The sequence below is a fragment of the Phyllobates terribilis genome, unplaced genomic scaffold (assembly GCF_046119375.1).
Source record: "Phyllobates terribilis strain yellow unplaced genomic scaffold, ASM4611937v1 Scaffold_27__1_contigs__length_16484149, whole genome shotgun sequence".
NCBI lineage: Eukaryota > Metazoa > Chordata > Amphibia > Anura > Dendrobatidae > Phyllobates > Phyllobates terribilis.
In genome coordinates, this window is record NW_027362787.1 from 13,660,317 (window position 1) to 13,677,693 (window position 17,377).

General features: G+C 45.1%; 12 non-coding genes and 2 pseudogenes across 12 annotated transcripts; all 14 read left to right on the forward strand.

The window, feature by feature from the left end:
* The first annotated feature begins 227 nt into the window (after positions 1-227).
* On the forward strand, positions 228-418 carry LOC141177404 (U2 spliceosomal RNA). The gene has a single exon (XR_012254001.1). It is a non-coding gene; the product is annotated as a U2 spliceosomal RNA (small nuclear RNA).
* Positions 419-1,533: 1,115 nt separating this feature from the next.
* On the forward strand, positions 1,534-1,724 carry LOC141177153 (U2 spliceosomal RNA). The gene has a single exon (XR_012253774.1). It is a non-coding gene; the product is annotated as a U2 spliceosomal RNA (small nuclear RNA).
* Positions 1,725-2,839: 1,115 nt separating this feature from the next.
* LOC141177154 (U2 spliceosomal RNA) lies at positions 2,840-3,030 on the forward strand. Its single transcript, XR_012253775.1, has one exon. It is a non-coding gene; the product is annotated as a U2 spliceosomal RNA (small nuclear RNA).
* A 1,112-nt stretch (positions 3,031-4,142) lies between these two features.
* On the forward strand, positions 4,143-4,333 carry LOC141177155 (U2 spliceosomal RNA). The gene has a single exon (XR_012253776.1). It is a non-coding gene; the product is annotated as a U2 spliceosomal RNA (small nuclear RNA).
* A 1,115-nt stretch (positions 4,334-5,448) lies between these two features.
* Positions 5,449-5,639, forward strand: LOC141177156 (U2 spliceosomal RNA). The gene has a single exon (XR_012253777.1). It is a non-coding gene; the product is annotated as a U2 spliceosomal RNA (small nuclear RNA).
* A 1,115-nt stretch (positions 5,640-6,754) lies between these two features.
* Positions 6,755-6,945, forward strand: LOC141177157 (U2 spliceosomal RNA). The gene has a single exon (XR_012253778.1). It is a non-coding gene; the product is annotated as a U2 spliceosomal RNA (small nuclear RNA).
* A 1,112-nt stretch (positions 6,946-8,057) lies between these two features.
* LOC141177158 (U2 spliceosomal RNA) lies at positions 8,058-8,248 on the forward strand. Its single transcript, XR_012253779.1, has one exon. It is a non-coding gene; the product is annotated as a U2 spliceosomal RNA (small nuclear RNA).
* Positions 8,249-9,363: 1,115 nt separating this feature from the next.
* On the forward strand, positions 9,364-9,554 carry LOC141177160 (U2 spliceosomal RNA). The gene has a single exon (XR_012253780.1). It is a non-coding gene; the product is annotated as a U2 spliceosomal RNA (small nuclear RNA).
* A 1,112-nt stretch (positions 9,555-10,666) lies between these two features.
* LOC141177161 (U2 spliceosomal RNA) lies at positions 10,667-10,857 on the forward strand. The gene has a single exon (XR_012253781.1). It is a non-coding gene; the product is annotated as a U2 spliceosomal RNA (small nuclear RNA).
* A 1,115-nt stretch (positions 10,858-11,972) lies between these two features.
* Positions 11,973-12,163, forward strand: LOC141177162 (U2 spliceosomal RNA). Its single transcript, XR_012253782.1, has one exon. It is a non-coding gene; the product is annotated as a U2 spliceosomal RNA (small nuclear RNA).
* A 1,115-nt stretch (positions 12,164-13,278) lies between these two features.
* LOC141177163 (U2 spliceosomal RNA) lies at positions 13,279-13,469 on the forward strand. Its single transcript, XR_012253783.1, has one exon. It is a non-coding gene; the product is annotated as a U2 spliceosomal RNA (small nuclear RNA).
* A 1,112-nt stretch (positions 13,470-14,581) lies between these two features.
* LOC141177165 (U2 spliceosomal RNA) lies at positions 14,582-14,772 on the forward strand. The gene has a single exon (XR_012253785.1). It is a non-coding gene; the product is annotated as a U2 spliceosomal RNA (small nuclear RNA).
* A 1,115-nt stretch (positions 14,773-15,887) lies between these two features.
* LOC141178106 (U2 spliceosomal RNA) lies at positions 15,888-15,979 on the forward strand (annotated as a pseudogene).
* A 760-nt stretch (positions 15,980-16,739) lies between these two features.
* Positions 16,740-16,968, forward strand: LOC141177941 (U2 spliceosomal RNA; annotated as a pseudogene).
* Positions 16,969-17,377: the final 409 nt, after the last annotated feature.

Consider the following 17,377-nt stretch of genomic DNA (forward strand, 5'->3'; position numbering starts at 1 on the left):
TTGAGGCGGGTGGGAACAGCAGGGGGTGAAGGTGCTGTGTTTAAAGAGGTGGAGTTATGCAGATCTAAAACGCGTGGATTGCAGCAGCAGCAAGCCGAAAAGTGCAGGCATGTAAGGGATCTAGAGGTTGACAACATGTCTTCTTAACGGGAGTCCAGGAGCTCATCTCCACAAATGGACTTTTCAGGATCCTTGGGTGGCTCCGTAGTTTGAAACCAATTCTGGTTATCGCTTCTCGGCCTTTTGGCTAAGATCAAGTGTAGTATCTGTTCTTATCAGTTTAATATCTGATACGTCCCCTATCTGGGGACCATACATTAAATGGATTTTTAGAACAGGGAGATGGAAAAAGAGCTTGCTCTGTCCACTCCACGCATTGACCTGGTATTGCAGTATCTCCAGGACCGGTGCACCCCTTCTTTAATGCAGTTTCTAAAATCAGAAAGAATTGAATTCAATGTTTTTTGTTCATTTTGCTTGTTTGTCGGATTTTGGGATGGACTCTTTGGCTTTGCTTTTCTTCTCCTCATTGGATTTTTCATGTTCAAAGTTGCAGAAGCCAGATTACAAGCTCATTTTGGTTCAACTTCAGCAACTGTGCATTGCATTGCCATGTAATGTGATGCAATGCTATCTTTCTAGCTCTCCCTTTTTACTTCCTTTTGGATAAACAGACATATTAGGCAAGCATTTTGGAGCTTTCACCTAAATAACTACAGGTGGTGAGATAAGCTGCACAATATAATTGACCTTTCAGTATATTGTTGCACACACACCATCTATTTAGCAAATGCCCTTGTTATCAACAGCAGCCTTTTAAACTCACCTGAGCTAACAGGTATGTGCGCTGGTTACTCTGCTGCGCTTAAAATTTCTTTTTTGGTTTGCTACAATGCCTTTTCTGAAACGTTGTCTCCTTCTGCTGGAACACTGACTTCTTTCATTTAATGCCTGCAGACTATAAAAGAGAACCCAACCCAAAAAGTTTGGTTGATTAGTCTGTGGCATTCTGTTAAACTGTTGCTTATGGCGGTCTCTGTGAGCTTCTCAGCGACATTCAGCCAGCCAGGTATCCTGCCTGCAGTAGATGGAATGTGGCAATGGAACGCTGGCTGCGCGTGTCATAATAGGCTCTGAGCCTTTATATACCTGTGCACAGCAGCAGCCACCTTCAGTCTGCTGCTGGACAGCCAGCAGCAGCAGCAGCAGGAGAGGTATGTAATCAGGAGCCCTCCTGCTAAGGGTAGACAGCTGCTCGTTCCACCCCACCCCCCGCCTTAATTGGTTCTCCTCCCTTCCAACGGTGTTGAGGCGGGTGGGAACAGCAGGGGGTGAAGGTGCTGTGTTTAAAGAGGTGGAGTTATGCAGATCTAAAACGCGTGGATTGCAGCAGCAGCAAGCCGAAAAGTGCAGGCATGTAAGGGATCTAGAGGTTGACAACATGTCTTCTTAACGGGAGTCCAGGAGCTCATCTCCACAAATGGACTTTTCAGGATCCTTGGGTGGCTCCGTAGTTTGAAACCAATTCTGGTTATCGCTTCTCGGCCTTTTGGCTAAGATCAAGTGTAGTATCTGTTCTTATCAGTTTAATATCTGATACGTCCCCTATCTGGGGACCATATATTAAATGGATTTTTAGAACAGGGAGATGGAAAAAGAGCTTGCTCTGTCCACTCCACGCATTGACCTGGTATTGCAGTATCTCCAGGACCGGTGCACCCCTTCTTTAATGCAGTTTCTAAAATCAGAAAGAATTGAATTCAATGTTTTTTGTTCATTTTGCTTGTTTGTCGGATTTTGGGATGGACTCTTTGGCTTTGCTTTTCTTCTCCTCATTGGATTTTTCATGTTCAAAGTTGCAGAAGCCAGATTACAAGCTCATTTTGGTTCAACTTCAGCAACTGTGCATTGCATTGCCATGTAATGTGATGCAATGCTATCTTTCTAGCTCTCCCTTTTTACTTCCTTTTGGATAAACAGACATATTAGGCAAGCATTTTGGAGCTTTCACCTAAATAACTACAGGTGGTGAGATAAGCTGCACAATATAATTGACCTTTCAGTATATTGTTGCACACACACCATCTATTTAGCAAATGCCCTTGTTATCAACAGCAGCCTTTTAAACTCACCTGAGCTAACAGGTATGTGCGCTGGTTACTCTGCTGCGCTTAAAATTTCTTTTTTGGTTTGCTACAATGCCTTTTCTGAAACGTTGTCTCCTTCTGCTGGAACGCTGACTTCTTTCATTTAATGCCTGCAGACTATAAAAGAGAACCCAACCCAAAAAGTTTGGTTGATTAGTCTGTGGCATTCTGTTAAACTGTTGCTTATGGCGGTCTCTGTGAGCTTCTCAGCGACATTCAGCCAGCCAGGTATCCTGCCTGCAGTAGATGGAATGTGGCAATGGAACGCTGGCTGCGCGTGTCATAATAGGCTCTGAGCCTTTATTTACCTGTGCACAGCAGCAGCCACCTTCAGTCTGCTGCTGGACAGCCAGCAGCAGCAGCAGCAGGAGAGGTATGTAATCAGGAGCCCTCCTGCTAAGGGTAGACAGCTGCTCGTTCCACCCCACCCCCCGCCTTAATTGGTTCTCCTCCCTTCCAACGGTGTTGAGGCGGGTGGGAACAGCAGGGGGTGAAGGTGCTGTGTTTAAAGAGGTGGAGTTATGCAGATCTAAAACGCGTGGATTGCAGCAGCAGCAAGCCGAAAAGTGCAGGCATGTAAGGGATCTAGAGGTTGACAACATGTCTTCTTAACGGGAGTCCAGGAGCTCATCTCCACAAATGGACTTTTCAGGATCCTTGGGTGGCTCCGTAGTTTGAAACCAATTCTGGTTATCGCTTCTCGGCCTTTTGGCTAAGATCAAGTGTAGTATCTGTTCTTATCAGTTTAATATCTGATACGTCCCCTATCTGGGGACCATATATTAAATGGATTTTTAGAACAGGGAGATGGAAAAAGAGCTTGCTCTGTCCACTCCACGCATTGACCTGGTATTGCAGTATCTCCAGGACCGGTGCACCCCTTCTTTAATGCAGTTTCTAAAATCAGAAAGAATTGAATTCAATGTTTTTTGTTCATTTTGCTTGTTTGTCGGATTTTGGGATGGACTCTTTGGCTTTGCTTTTCTTCTCCTCATTGGATTTTTCATGTTCAAAGTTGCAGAAGCCAGATTACAAGCTCATTTTGGTTCAACTTCAGCAACTGTGCATTGCATTGCCATGTAATGTGATGCAATGCTATCTTTCTAGCTCTCCCTTTTTACTTCCTTTTGGATAAACAGACATATTAGGCAAGCATTTTGGAGCTTTCACCTAAATAACTACAGGTGGTGAGATAAGCTGCACAATATAATTGACCTTTCAGTATATTGTTGCACACACACCATCTATTTAGCAAATGCCCTTGTTATCAACAGCAGCCTTTTAAACTCACCTGAGCTAACAGGTATGTGCGCTGGTTACTCTGCTGCGCTTAAAATTTCTTTTTTGGTTTGCTACAATGCCTTTTCTGAAACGTTGTCTCCTTCTGCTGGAACACTGACTTCTTTCATTTAATGCCTGCAGACTATAAAAGAGAACCCAACCCAAAAAGTTTGGTTGATTAGTCTGTGGCATTCTGTTAAACTGTTGCTTATGGCGGTCTCTGTGAGCTTCTCAGCGACATTCAGCCAGCCAGGTATCCTGCCTGCAGTAGATGGAATGTGGCAATGGAACGCTGGCTGCGCGTGTCATAATAGGCTCTGAGCCTTTATATACCTGTGCACAGCAGCAGCCACCTTCAGTCTGCTGCTGGACAGCCAGCAGCAGCAGCAGGAGAGGTATGTAATCAGGAGCCCTCCTGCTAAGGGTAGACAGCTTCTCGTTCCACCCCACCCCCCGCCTTAATTGGTTCTCCTCCCTTCCAACGGTGTTGAGGCGGGTGGGAACAGCAGGGGGTGAAGGTGCTGTGTTTAAAGAGGTGGAGTTATGCAGATCTAAAACGCGTGGATTGCAGCAGCAGCAAGCCGAAAAGTGCAGGCATGTAAGGGATCTAGAGGTTGACAACATGTCTTCTTAACGGGAGTCCAGGAGCTCATCTCCACAAATGGACTTTTCAGGATCCTTGGGTGGCTCCGTAGTTTGAAACCAATTCTGGTTATCGCTTCTCGGCCTTTTGGCTAAGATCAAGTGTAGTATCTGTTCTTATCAGTTTAATATCTGATACGTCCCCTATCTGGGGACCATATATTAAATGGATTTTTAGAACAGGGAGATGGAAAAAGAGCTTGCTCTGTCCACTCCACGCATTGACCTGGTATTGCAGTATCTCCAGGACCGGTGCACCCCTTCTTTAATGCAGTTTCTAAAATCAGAAAGAATTGAATTCAATGTTTTTTGTTCATTTTGCTTGTTTGTCGGATTTTGGGATGGACTCTTTGGCTTTGCTTTTCTTCTCCTCATTGGATTTTTCATGTTCAAAGTTGCAGAAGCCAGATTACAAGCTCATTTTGGTTCAACTTCAGCAACTGTGCATTGCATTGCCATGTAATGTGATGCAATGCTATCTTTCTAGCTCTCCCTTTTTACTTCCTTTTGGATAAACAGACATATTAGGCAAGCATTTTGGAGCTTTCACCTAAATAACTACAGGTGGTGAGATAAGCTGCACAATATAATTGACCTTTCAGTATATTGTTGCACACACACCATCTATTTAGCAAATGCCCTTGTTATCAACAGCAGCCTTTTAAACTCACCTGAGCTAACAGGTATGTGCGCTGGTTACTCTGCTGCGCTTAAAATTTCTTTTTTGGTTTGCTACAATGCCTTTTCTGAAACGTTGTCTCCTTCTGCTGGAACACTGACTTCTTTCATTTAATGCCTGCAGACTATAAAAGAGAACCCAACCCAAAAAGTTTGGTTGATTAGTCTGTGGCATTCTGTTAAACTGTTGCTTATGGCGGTCTCTGTGAGCTTCTCAGCGACATTCAGCCAGCCAGGTATCCTGCCTGCAGTAGATGGAATGTGGCAATGGAACGCTGGCTGCGCGTGTCATAATAGGCTCTGAGCCTTTATATACCTGTGCACAGCAGCAGCCACCTTCAGTCTGCTGCTGGACAGCCAGCAGCAGCAGCAGCAGGAGAGGTATGTAATCAGGAGCCCTCCTGCTAAGGGTAGACAGCTGCTCGTTCCACCCCACCCCCCGCCTTAATTGGTTCTCCTCCCTTCCAACGGTGTTGAGGCGGGTGGGAACAGCAGGGGGTGAAGGTGCTGTGTTTAAAGAGGTGGAGTTATGCAGATCTAAAACGCGTGGATTGCAGCAGCAGCAAGCCGAAAAGTGCAGGCATGTAAGGGATCTAGAGGTTGACAACATGTCTTCTTAACGGGAGTCCAGGAGCTCATCTCCACAAATGGACTTTTCAGGATCCTTGGGTGGCTCCGTAGTTTGAAACCAATTCTGGTTATCGCTTCTCGGCCTTTTGGCTAAGATCAAGTGTAGTATCTGTTCTTATCAGTTTAATATCTGATACGTCCCCTATCTGGGGACCATATATTAAATGGATTTTTAGAACAGGGAGATGGAAAAAGAGCTTGCTCTGTCCACTCCACGCATTGACCTGGTATTGCAGTATCTCCAGGACCGGTGCACCCCTTCTTTAATGCAGTTTCTAAAATCAGAAAGAATTGAATTCAATGTTTTTTGTTCATTTTGCTTGTTTGTCGGATTTTGGGATGGACTCTTTGGCTTTGCTTTTCTTCTCCTCATTGGATTTTTCATGTTCAAAGTTGCAGAAGCCAGATTACAAGCTCATTTTGGTTCAACTTCAGCAACTGTGCATTGCATTGCCATGTAATGTGATGCAATGCTATCTTTCTAGCTCTCCCTTTTTACTTCCTTTTGGATAAACAGACATATTAGGCAAGCATTTTGGAGCTTTCACCTAAATAACTACAGGTGGTGAGATAAGCTGCACAATATAATTGACCTTTCAGTATATTGTTGCACACACACCATCTATTTAGCAAATGCCCTTGTTATCAACAGCAGCCTTTTAAACTCACCTGAGCTAACAGGTATGTGCGCTGGTTACTCTGCTGCGCTTAAAATTTCTTTTTTGGTTTGCTACAATGCCTTTTCTGAAACGTTGTCTCCTTCTGCTGGAACACTGACTTCTTTCATTTAATGCCTGCAGACTATAAAAGAGAACCCAACCCAAAAAGTTTGGTTGATTAGTCTGTGGCATTCTGTTAAACTGTTGCTTATGGCGGTCTCTGTGAGCTTCTCAGCGACATTCAGCCAGCCAGGTATCCTGCCTGCAGTAGATGGAATGTGGCAATGGAACGCTGGCTGCGCGTGTCATAATAGGCTCTGAGCCTTTATATACCTGTGCACAGCAGCAGCCACCTTCAGTCTGCTGCTGGACAGCCAGCAGCAGCAGCAGCAGGAGAGGTATGTAATCAGGAGCCCTCCTGCTAAGGGTAGACAGCTGCTCGTTCCACCCCACCCCCCGCCTTAATTGGTTCTCCTCCCTTCCAACGGTGTTGAGGCGGGTGGGAACAGCAGGGGGTGAAGGTGCTGTGTTTAAAGAGGTGGAGTTATGCAGATCTAAAACGCGTGGATTGCAGCAGCAGCAAGCCGAAAAGTGCAGGCATGTAAGGGATCTAGAGGTTGACAACATGTCTTCTTAACGGGAGTCCAGGAGCTCATCTCCACAAATGGACTTTTCAGGATCCTTGGGTGGCTCCGTAGTTTGAAACCAATTCTGGTTATCGCTTCTCGGCCTTTTGGCTAAGATCAAGTGTAGTATCTGTTCTTATCAGTTTAATATCTGATACGTCCCCTATCTGGGGACCATATATTAAATGGATTTTTAGAACAGGGAGATGGAAAAAGAGCTTGCTCTGTCCACTCCACGCATTGACCTGGTATTGCAGTATCTCCAGGACCGGTGCACCCCTTCTTTAATGCAGTTTCTAAAATCAGAAAGAATTGAATTCAATGTTTTTTGTTCATTTTGCTTGTTTGTCGGATTTTGGGATGGACTCTTTGGCTTTGCTTTTCTTCTCCTCATTGGATTTTTCATGTTCAAAGTTGCAGAAGCCAGATTACAAGCTCATTTTGGTTCAACTTCAGCAACTGTGCATTGCATTGCCATGTAATGTGATGCAATGCTATCTTTCTAGCTCTCCATTTTTACTTCCTTTTGGATAAACAGACATATTAGGCAAGCATTTTGGAGCTTTCACCTAAATAACTACAGGTGGTGAGATAAGCTGCACAATATAATTGACCTTTCAGTATATTGTTGCACACACACCATCTATTTAGCAAATGCCCTTGTTATCAACAGCAGCCATTTAAACTCACCTGAGCTAACAGGTATGTGCGCTGGTTACTCTGCTGCGCTTAAAATTTCTTTTTTGGTTTGCTACAATGCCTTTTCTGAAACGTTGTCTCCTTCTGCTGGAACACTGACTTCTTTCATTTAATGCCTGCAGACTATAAAAGAGAACCCAACCCAAAAAGTTTGGTTGATTAGTCTGTGGCATTCTGTTAAACTGTTGCTTATGGCGGTCTCTGTGAGCTTCTCAGCGACATTCAGCCAGCCAGGTATCCTGCCTGCAGTAGATGGAATGTGGCAATGGAACGCTGGCTGCGCGTGTCATAATAGGCTCTGAGCCTTTATATACCTGTGCACAGCAGCAGCCACCTTCAGTCTGCTGCTGGACAGCCAGCAGCAGCAGCAGGAGAGGTATGTAATCAGGAGCCCTCCTGCTAAGGGTAGACAGCTGCTCGTTCCACCCCACCCCCCGCCTTAATTGGTTCTCCTCCCTTCCATCGGTGTTGAGGCGGGTGGGAACAGTAGGGGGTGAAGGTGCTGTGTTTAAAGAGGTGGAGTTATGCAGATCTAAAACGCGTGGATTGCAGCAGCAGCAAGCCGAAAAGTGCAGGCATGTACGGGATCTAGAGGTTGACAACATGTCTTCTTAACGGGAGTCCAGGAGCTCATCTCCACAAATGGACTTTTCAGGATCCTTGGGTGGCTCCGTAGTTTGAAACCAATTCTGGTTATCGCTTCTCGGCCTTTTGGCTAAGATCAAGTGTAGTATCTGTTCTTATCAGTTTAATATCTGATACGTCCCCTATCTGGGGACCATATATTAAATGGATTTTTAGAACAGGGAGATGGAAAAAGAGCTTGCTCTGTCCACTCCACGCATTGACCTGGTATTGCAGTATCTCCAGGACCGGTGCACCCCTTCTTTAATGCAGTTTCTAAAATCAGAAAGAATTGAATTCAATGTTTTTTGTTCATTTTGCTTGTTTGTCGGATTTTGGGATGGACTCTTTGGCTTTGCTTTTCTTCTCCTCATTGGATTTTTCATGTTCAAAGTTGCAGAAGCCAGATTACAAGCTCATTTTGGTTCAACTTCAGCAACTGTGCATTGCATTGCCATGTAATGTGATGCAATGCTATCTTTCTAGCTCTCCCTTTTTACTTCCTTTTGGATAAACAGACATATTAGGCAAGCATTTTGGAGCTTTCACCTAAATAACTACAGGTGGTGAGATAAGCTGCACAATATAATTGACCTTTCAGTATATTGTTGCACACACACCATCTATTTAGCAAATGCCCTTGTTATCAACAGCAGCCTTTTAAACTCACCTGAGCTAACAGGTATGTGCGCTGGTTACTCTGCTGCGCTTAAAATTTCTTTTTTGGTTTGCTACAATGCCTTTTCTGAAACGTTGTCTCCTTCTGCTGGAACACTGACTTCTTTCATTTAATGCCTGCAGACTATAAAAGAGAACCCAACCCAAAAAGTTTGGTTGATTAGTCTGTGGCATTCTGTTAAACTGTTGCTTATGGCGGTCTCTGTGAGCTTCTCAGCGACATTCAGCCAGCCAGGTATCCTGCCTGCAGTAGATGGAATGTGGCAATGGAACGCTGGCTGCGCGTGTCATAATAGGCTCTGAGCCTTTATTTACCTGTGCACAGCAGCAGCCACCTTCAGTCTGCTGCTGGACAGCCAGCAGCAGCAGCAGCAGGAGAGGTATGTAATCAGGAGCCCTCCTGCTAAGGGTAGACAGCTGCTCGTTCCACCCCACCCCCCGCCTTAATTGGTTCTCCTCCCTTCCAACGGTGTTGAGGCGGGTGGGAACAGCAGGGGGTGAAGGTGCTGTGTTTAAAGAGGTGGAGTTATGCAGATCTAAAACGCGTGGATTGCAGCAGCAGCAAGCCGAAAAGTGCAGGCATGTAAGGGATCTAGAGGTTGACAACATGTCTTCTTAACGGGAGTCCAGGAGCTCATCTCCACAAATGGACTTTTCAGGATCCTTGGGTGGCTCCGTAGTTTGAAACCAATTCTGGTTATCGCTTCTCGGCCTTTTGGCTAAGATCAAGTGTAGTATCTGTTCTTATCAGTTTAATATCTGATACGTCCCCTATCTGGGGACCATATATTAAATGGATTTTTAGAACAGGGAGATGGAAAAAGAGCTTGCTCTGTCCACTCCACGCATTGACCTGGTATTGCAGTATCTCCAGGACCGGTGCACCCCTTCTTTAATGCAGTTTCTAAAATCAGAAAGAATTGAATTCAATGTTTTTTGTTCATTTTGCTTGTTTGTCGGATTTTGGGATGGACTCTTTGGCTTTGCTTTTCTTCTCCTCATTGGATTTTTCATGTTCAAAGTTGCAGAAGCCAGATTACAAGCTCATTTTGGTTCAACTTCAGCAACTGTGCATTGCATTGCCATGTAATGTGATGCAATGCTATCTTTCTAGCTCTCCCTTTTTACTTCCTTTTGGATAAACAGACATATTAGGCAAGCATTTTGGAGCTTTCACCTAAATAACTACAGGTGGTGAGATAAGCTGCACAATATAATTGACCTTTCAGTATATTGTTGCACACACACCATCTATTTAGCAAATGCCCTTGTTATCAACAGCAGCCTTTTAAACTCACCTGAGCTAACAGGTATGTGCGCTGGTTACTCTGCTGCGCTTAAAATTTCTTTTTTGGTTTGCTACAATGCCTTTTCTGAAACGTTGTCTCCTTCTGCTGGAACACTGACTTCTTTCATTTAATGCCTGCAGACTATAAAAGAGAACCCAACCCAAAAAGTTTGGTTGATTAGTCTGTGGCATTCTGTTAAACTGTTGCTTATGGCGGTCTCTGTGAGCTTCTCAGCGACATTCAGCCAGCCAGGTATCCTGCCTGCAGTAGATGGAATGTGGCAATGGAACGCTGGCTGCGCGTGTCATAATAGGCTCTGAGCCTTTATATACCTGTGCACAGCAGCAGCCACCTTCAGTCTGCTGCTGGACAGCCAGCAGCAGCAGCAGGAGAGGTATGTAATCAGGAGCCCTCCTGCTAAGGGTAGACAGCTTCTCGTTCCACCCCACCCCCCGCCTTAATTGGTTCTCCTCCCTTCCAACGGTGTTGAGGCGGGTGGGAACAGCAGGGGGTGAAGGTGCTGTGTTTAAAGAGGTGGAGTTATGCAGATCTAAAACGCGTGGATTGCAGCAGCAGCAAGCCGAAAAGTGCAGGCATGTAAGGGATCTAGAGGTTGACAACATGTCTTCTTAACGGGAGTCCAGGAGCTCATCTCCACAAATGGACTTTTCAGGATCCTTGGGTGGCTCCGTAGTTTGAAACCAATTCTGGTTATCGCTTCTCGGCCTTTTGGCTAAGATCAAGTGTAGTATCTGTTCTTATCAGTTTAATATCTGATACGTCCCCTATCTGGGGACCATATATTAAATGGATTTTTAGAACAGGGAGATGGAAAAAGAGCTTGCTCTGTCCACTCCACGCATTGACCTGGTATTGCAGTATCTCCAGGACCGGTGCACCCCTTCTTTAATGCAGTTTCTAAAATCAGAAAGAATTGAATTCAATGTTTTTTGTTCATTTTGCTTGTTTGTCGGATTTTGGGATGGACTCTTTGGCTTTGCTTTTCTTCTCCTCATTGGATTTTTCATGTTCAAAGTTGCAGAAGCCAGATTACAAGCTCATTTTGGTTCAACTTCAGCAACTGTGCATTGCATTGCCATGTAATGTGATGCAATGCTATCTTTCTAGCTCTCCCTTTTTACTTCCTTTTGGATAAACAGACATATTAGGCAAGCATTTTGGAGCTTTCACCTAAATAACTACAGGTGGTGAGATAAGCTGCACAATATAATTGACCTTTCAGTATATTGTTGCACACACACCATCTATTTAGCAAATGCCCTTGTTATCAACAGCAGCCTTTTAAACTCACCTGAGCTAACAGGTATGTGCGCTGGTTACTCTGCTGCGCTTAAAATTTCTTTTTTGGTTTGCTACAATGCCTTTTCTGAAACGTTGTCTCCTTCTGCTGGAACACTGACTTCTTTCATTTAATGCCTGCAGACTATAAAAGAGAACCCAACCCAAAAAGTTTGGTTGATTAGTCTGTGGCATTCTGTTAAACTGTTGCTTATGGCGGTCTCTGTGAGCTTCTCAGCGACATTCAGCCAGCCAGGTATCCTGCCTGCAGTAGATGGAATGTGGCAATGGAACGCTGGCTGCGCGTGTCATAATAGGCTCTGAGCCTTTATATACCTGTGCACAGCAGCAGCCACCTTCAGTCTGCTGCTGGACAGCCAGCAGCAGCAGCAGCAGGAGAGGTATGTAATCAGGAGCCCTCCTGCTAAGGGTAGACAGCTGCTCGTTCCACCCCACCCCCCGCCTTAATTGGTTCTCCTCCCTTCCAACGGTGTTGAGGCGGGTGGGAACAGCAGGGGGTGAAGGTGCTGTGTTTAAAGAGGTGGAGTTATGCAGATCTAAAACGCGTGGATTGCAGCAGCAGCAAGCCGAAAAGTGCAGGCATGTAAGGGATCTAGAGGTTGACAACATGTCTTCTTAACGGGAGTCCAGGAGCTCATCTCCACAAATGGACTTTTCAGGATCCTTGGGTGGCTCCGTAGTTTGAAACCAATTCTGGTTATCGCTTCTCGGCCTTTTGGCTAAGATCAAGTGTAGTATCTGTTCTTATCAGTTTAATATCTGATACGTCCCCTATCTGGGGACCATATATTAAATGGATTTTTAGAACAGGGAGATGGAAAAAGAGCTTGCTCTGTCCACTCCACGCATTGACCTGGTATTGCAGTATCTCCAGGACCGGTGCACCCCTTCTTTAATGCAGTTTCTAAAATCAGAAAGAATTGAATTCAATGTTTTTTGTTCATTTTGCTTGTTTGTCGGATTTTGGGATGGACTCTTTGGCTTTGCTTTTCTTCTCCTCATTGGATTTTTCATGTTCAAAGTTGCAGAAGCCAGATTACAAGCTCATTTTGGTTCAACTTCAGCAACTGTGCATTGCATTGCCATGTAATGTGATGCAATGCTATCTTTCTAGCTCTCCCTTTTTACTTCCTTTTGGATAAACAGACATATTAGGCAAGCATTTTGGAGCTTTCACCTAAATAACTACAGGTGGTGAGATAAGCTGCACAATATAATTGACCTTTCAGTATATTGTTGCACACACACCATCTATTTAGCAAATGCCCTTGTTATCAACAGCAGCCTTTTAAACTCACCTGAGCTAACAGGTATGTGCGCTGGTTACTCTGCTGCGCTTAAAATTTCTTTTTTGGTTTGCTACAATGCCTTTTCTGAAACGTTGTCTCCTTCTGCTGGAACACTGACTTCTTTCATTTAATGCCTGCAGACTATAAAAGAGAACCCAACCCAAAAAGTTTGGTTGATTAGTCTGTGGCATTCTGTTAAACTGTTGCTTATGGCGGTCTCTGTGAGCTTCTCAGCGACATTCAGCCAGCCAGGTATCCTGCCTGCAGTAGATGGAATGTGGCAATGGAACGCTGGCTGCGCGTGTCATAATAGGCTCTGAGCCTTTATATACCTGTGCACAGCAGCAGCCACCTTCAGTCTGCTGCTGGACAGCCAGCAGCAGCAGCAGCAGGAGAGGTATGTAATCAGGAGCCCTCCTGCTAAGGGTAGACAGCTGCTCGTTCCACCCCACCCCCCGCCTTAATTGGTTCTCCTCCCTTCCAACGGTGTTGAGGCGGGTGGGAACAGCAGGGGGTGAAGGTGCTGTGTTTAAAGAGGTGGAGTTATGCAGATCTAAAACGCGTGGATTGCAGCAGCAGCAAGCCGAAAAGTGCAGGCATGTAAGGGATCTAGAGGTTGACAACATGTCTTCTTAACGGGAGTCCAGGAGCTCATCTCCACAAATGGACTTTTCAGGATCCTTGGGTGGCTCCGTAGTTTGAAACCAATTCTGGTTATCGCTTCTCGGCCTTTTGGCTAAGATCAAGTGTAGTATCTGTTCTTATCAGTTTAATATCTGATACGTCCCCTATCTGGGGACCATATATTAAATGGATTTTTAGAACAGGGAGATGGAAAAAGAGCTTGCTCTGTCCACTCCACGCATTGACCTGGTATTGCAGTATCTCCAGGACCGGTGCACCCCTTCTTTAATGCAGTTTCTAAAATCAGAAAGAATTGAATTCAATGTTTTTTGTTCATTTTGCTTGTTTGTCGGATTTTGGGATGGACTCTTTGGCTTTGCTTTTCTTCTCCTCATTGGATTTTTCATGTTCAAAGTTGCAGAAGCCAGATTACAAGCTCATTTTGGTTCAACTTCAGCAACTGTGCATTGCATTGCCATGTAATGTGATGCAATGCTATCTTTCTAGCTCTCCATTTTTACTTCCTTTTGGATAAACAGACATATTAGGCAAGCATTTTGGAGCTTTCACCTAAATAACTACAGGTGGTGAGATAAGCTGCACAATATAATTGACCTTTCAGTATATTGTTGCACACACACCATCTATTTAGCAAATGCCCTTGTTATCAACAGCAGCCATTTAAACTCACCTGAGCTAACAGGTATGTGCGCTGGTTACTCTGCTGCGCTTAAAATTTCTTTTTTGGTTTGCTACAATGCCTTTTCTGAAACGTTGTCTCCTTCTGCTGGAACACTGACTTCTTTCATTTAATGCCTGCAGACTATAAAAGAGAACCCAACCCAAAAAGTTTGGTTGATTAGTCTGTGGCATTCTGTTAAACTGTTGCTTATGGCGGTCTCTGTGAGCTTCTCAGCGACATTCAGCCAGCCAGGTATCCTGCCTGCAGTAGATGGAATGTGGCAATGGAACGCTGGCTGCGCGTGTCATAATAGGCTCTGAGCCTTTATATACCTGTGCACAGCAGCAGCCACCTTCAGTCTGCTGCTGGACAGCCAGCAGCAGCAGCAGGAGAGGTATGTAATCAGGAGCCCTCCTGCTAAGGGTAGACAGCTGCTCGTTCCACCCCACCCCCCGCCTTAATTGGTTCTCCTCCCTTCCATCGGTGTTGAGGCGGGTGGGAACAGTAGGGGGTGAAGGTGCTGTGTTTAAAGAGGTGGAGTTATGCAGATCTAAAACGCGTGGATTGCAGCAGCAGCAAGCCGAAAAGTGCAGGCATGTACGGGATCTAGAGGTTGACAACATGTCTTCTTAACGGGAGTCCAGGAGCTCATCTCCACAAATGGACTTTTCAGGATCCTTGGGTGGCTCCGTAGTTTGAAACCAATTCTGGTTATCGCTTCTCGGCCTTTTGGCTAAGATCAAGTGTAGTATCTGTTCTTATCAGTTTAATATCTGATACGTCCCCTATCTGGGGACCATATATTAAATGGATTTTTAGAACAGGGAGATGGAAAAAGAGCTTGCTCTGTCCACTCCACGCATTGACCTGGTATTGCAGTATCTCCAGGACCGGTGCACCCCTTCTTTAATGCAGTTTCTAAAATCAGAAAGAATTGAATTCAATGTTTTTTGTTCATTTTGCTTGTTTGTCGGATTTTGGGATGGACTCTTTGGCTTTGCTTTTCTTCTCCTCATTGGATTTTTCATGTTCAAAGTTGCAGAAGCCAGATTACAAGCTCATTTTGGTTCAACTTCAGCAACTGTGCATTGCATTGCCATGTAATGTGATGCAATGCTATCTTTCTAGCTCTCCCTTTTTACTTCCTTTTGGATAAACAGACATATTAGGCAAGCATTTTGGAGCTTTCACCTAAATAACTACAGGTGGTGAGATAAGCTGCACAATATAATTGACCTTTCAGTATATTGTTGCACACACACCATCTATTTAGCAAATGCCCTTGTTATCAACAGCAGCCTTTTAAACTCACCTGAGCTAACAGGTATGTGCGCTGGTTACTCTGCTGCGCTTAAAATTTCTTTTTTGGTTTGCTACAATGCCTTTTCTGAAACGTTGTCTCCTTCTGCTGGAACACTGACTTCTTTCATTTAATGCCTGCAGACTATAAAAGAGAACCCAACCCAAAAAGTTTGGTTGATTAGTCTGTGGCATTCTGTTAAACTGTTGCTTATGGCGGTCTCTGTGAGCTTCTCAGCGACATTCAGCCAGCCAGGTATCCTGCCTGCAGTAGATGGAATGTGGCAATGGAACGCTGGCTGCGCGTGTCATAATAGGCTCTGAGCCTTTATATACCTGTGCACAGCAGCAGCCACCTTCAGTCTGCTGCTGGACAGCCAGCAGCAGCAGCAGCAGGAGAGGTATGTAATCAGGAGCCCTCCTGCTAAGGGTAGACAGCTGCTCGTTCCACCCCACCCCCCGCCTTAATTGGTTCTCCTCCCTTCCAACGGTGTTGAGGCGGGTGGGAACAGCAGGGGGTGAAGGTGCTGTGTTTAAAGAGGTGGAGTTATGCAGATCTAAAACGCGTGGATTGCAGCAGCAGCAAGCCGAAAAGTGCAGGCATGTAAGGGATCTAGAGGTTGACAACATGTCTTCTTAACGGGAGTCCAGGAGCTCATCTCCACAAATGGACTTTTCAGGATCCTTGGGTGGCTCCGTAGTTTGAAACCAATTCTGGTTATCGCTTCTCGGCCTTTTGGCTAAGATCAAGTGTAGTATCTTTTGAAAAGGCGGTTTTGGATGTTGGCCGCCCTAGTAGATTGATACATTATGCACACTGGGGTTTAGGCGCTTGTTAGTACGCCAGGTGGCTAATATAGTCATCTGGTGGAAAGCATGGCCCCCCAGGATCGACGCCATTGGGCCGGGGAAGATCGAAAGCCCGAAGTGTGAAGTGCCCCAGGAGTGGTGACCCTGGGGTGCCTTAACTCACTGGGATTGGGAACCCCACTTGAGTTTATGGCACATTTGCACAAGCACTTCAAATTTTCTTTCTTCGCACACACCCTTATTCCGGGCCTTCTGGCCTTAGGATGGGGAATTTTTCAATTCCCGGTCGAAGGTCCGGGCAGTATTATACTGTGAAACCTTCACTATTTATTTAATTTCTTTGTCACTGTGTGTCCACTTATTCACGTGTGTCACGTCCTACTAGGATTTTGTCGGGATGCGGTTCCCTTACGGGTTCCTCTCTTGGCAGGTCTAGGGGGGGAGTGTGTGGCCATCAGGTTCCGCTCCCCCCTGAACCCCCCTGGCTCTCCTCTTTCGGGAGGAGAGCGTTGTTGGCTCCCCTCTTCCGGGAGGGGAGCACAGTCTTTGGCTCCCAGTGCCTTGCTCGGGTGAGAACTCGGGCAGGTGCTGGGGGTAAGATTGGGTCGCCTCTGGCTTCGGCTGGAGGTGGCTTTTTGTCCCTGTTCCTCGCTGTGGCCTTTTGGCTCGGAGGGACGGGGAATGGTTTGGGGGACCCTTCTCCTTTTGGAGAGGGTTTCAAGAAGACCAGCATCCTAGTGCACTTTTTTTGTGGCACTTGTCACTTTTTTAAGCGCACTCGGGTTTTGTACACGAATTCGGGCTAAAAAAAAAAAAAAGAAAAAAAAAAAAAAAAAAATCTGTTCTTATCAGTTTAATATCTGATACGTCCCCTATCTGGGGACCATATATTAAATGGATTTTTAGAACAGGGAGATGGAAAAAGAGCTTGCTCTGTCCACTCCACGCATTGACCTGGTATTGCAGTATCTCCAGGACCGGTGCACCCCTTCTTTAATGCAGTTTCTAAAATCAGAAAGAATTGAATTCAATGTTTTTTGTTCATTTTGCTTGTTTGTCGGATTTTGGGATGGACTCTTTGGCTTTGCTTTTCTTCTCCTCATTGGATTTTTCATGTTCAAAGTTGCAGAAGCCAGATTACAAGCTCATTTTGGTTCAACTTCAGCAACTGTGCATTGCATTGCCATGTAATGTGATGCAATGCTATCTTTCTAGCTCTCCCTTTTTACTTCCTTTTGGATAAACAGACATATTAGGCAAGCATTTTGGAGCTTTCACCTAAATAACTACAGGTGGTGAGATAAGCTGCACAATATAATTGACCTTTCAGTATATTGTTGCACACACACCATCTATTTAGCAAATGCCCTTGTTATCAACAGCAGCCTTTTAAACTCACC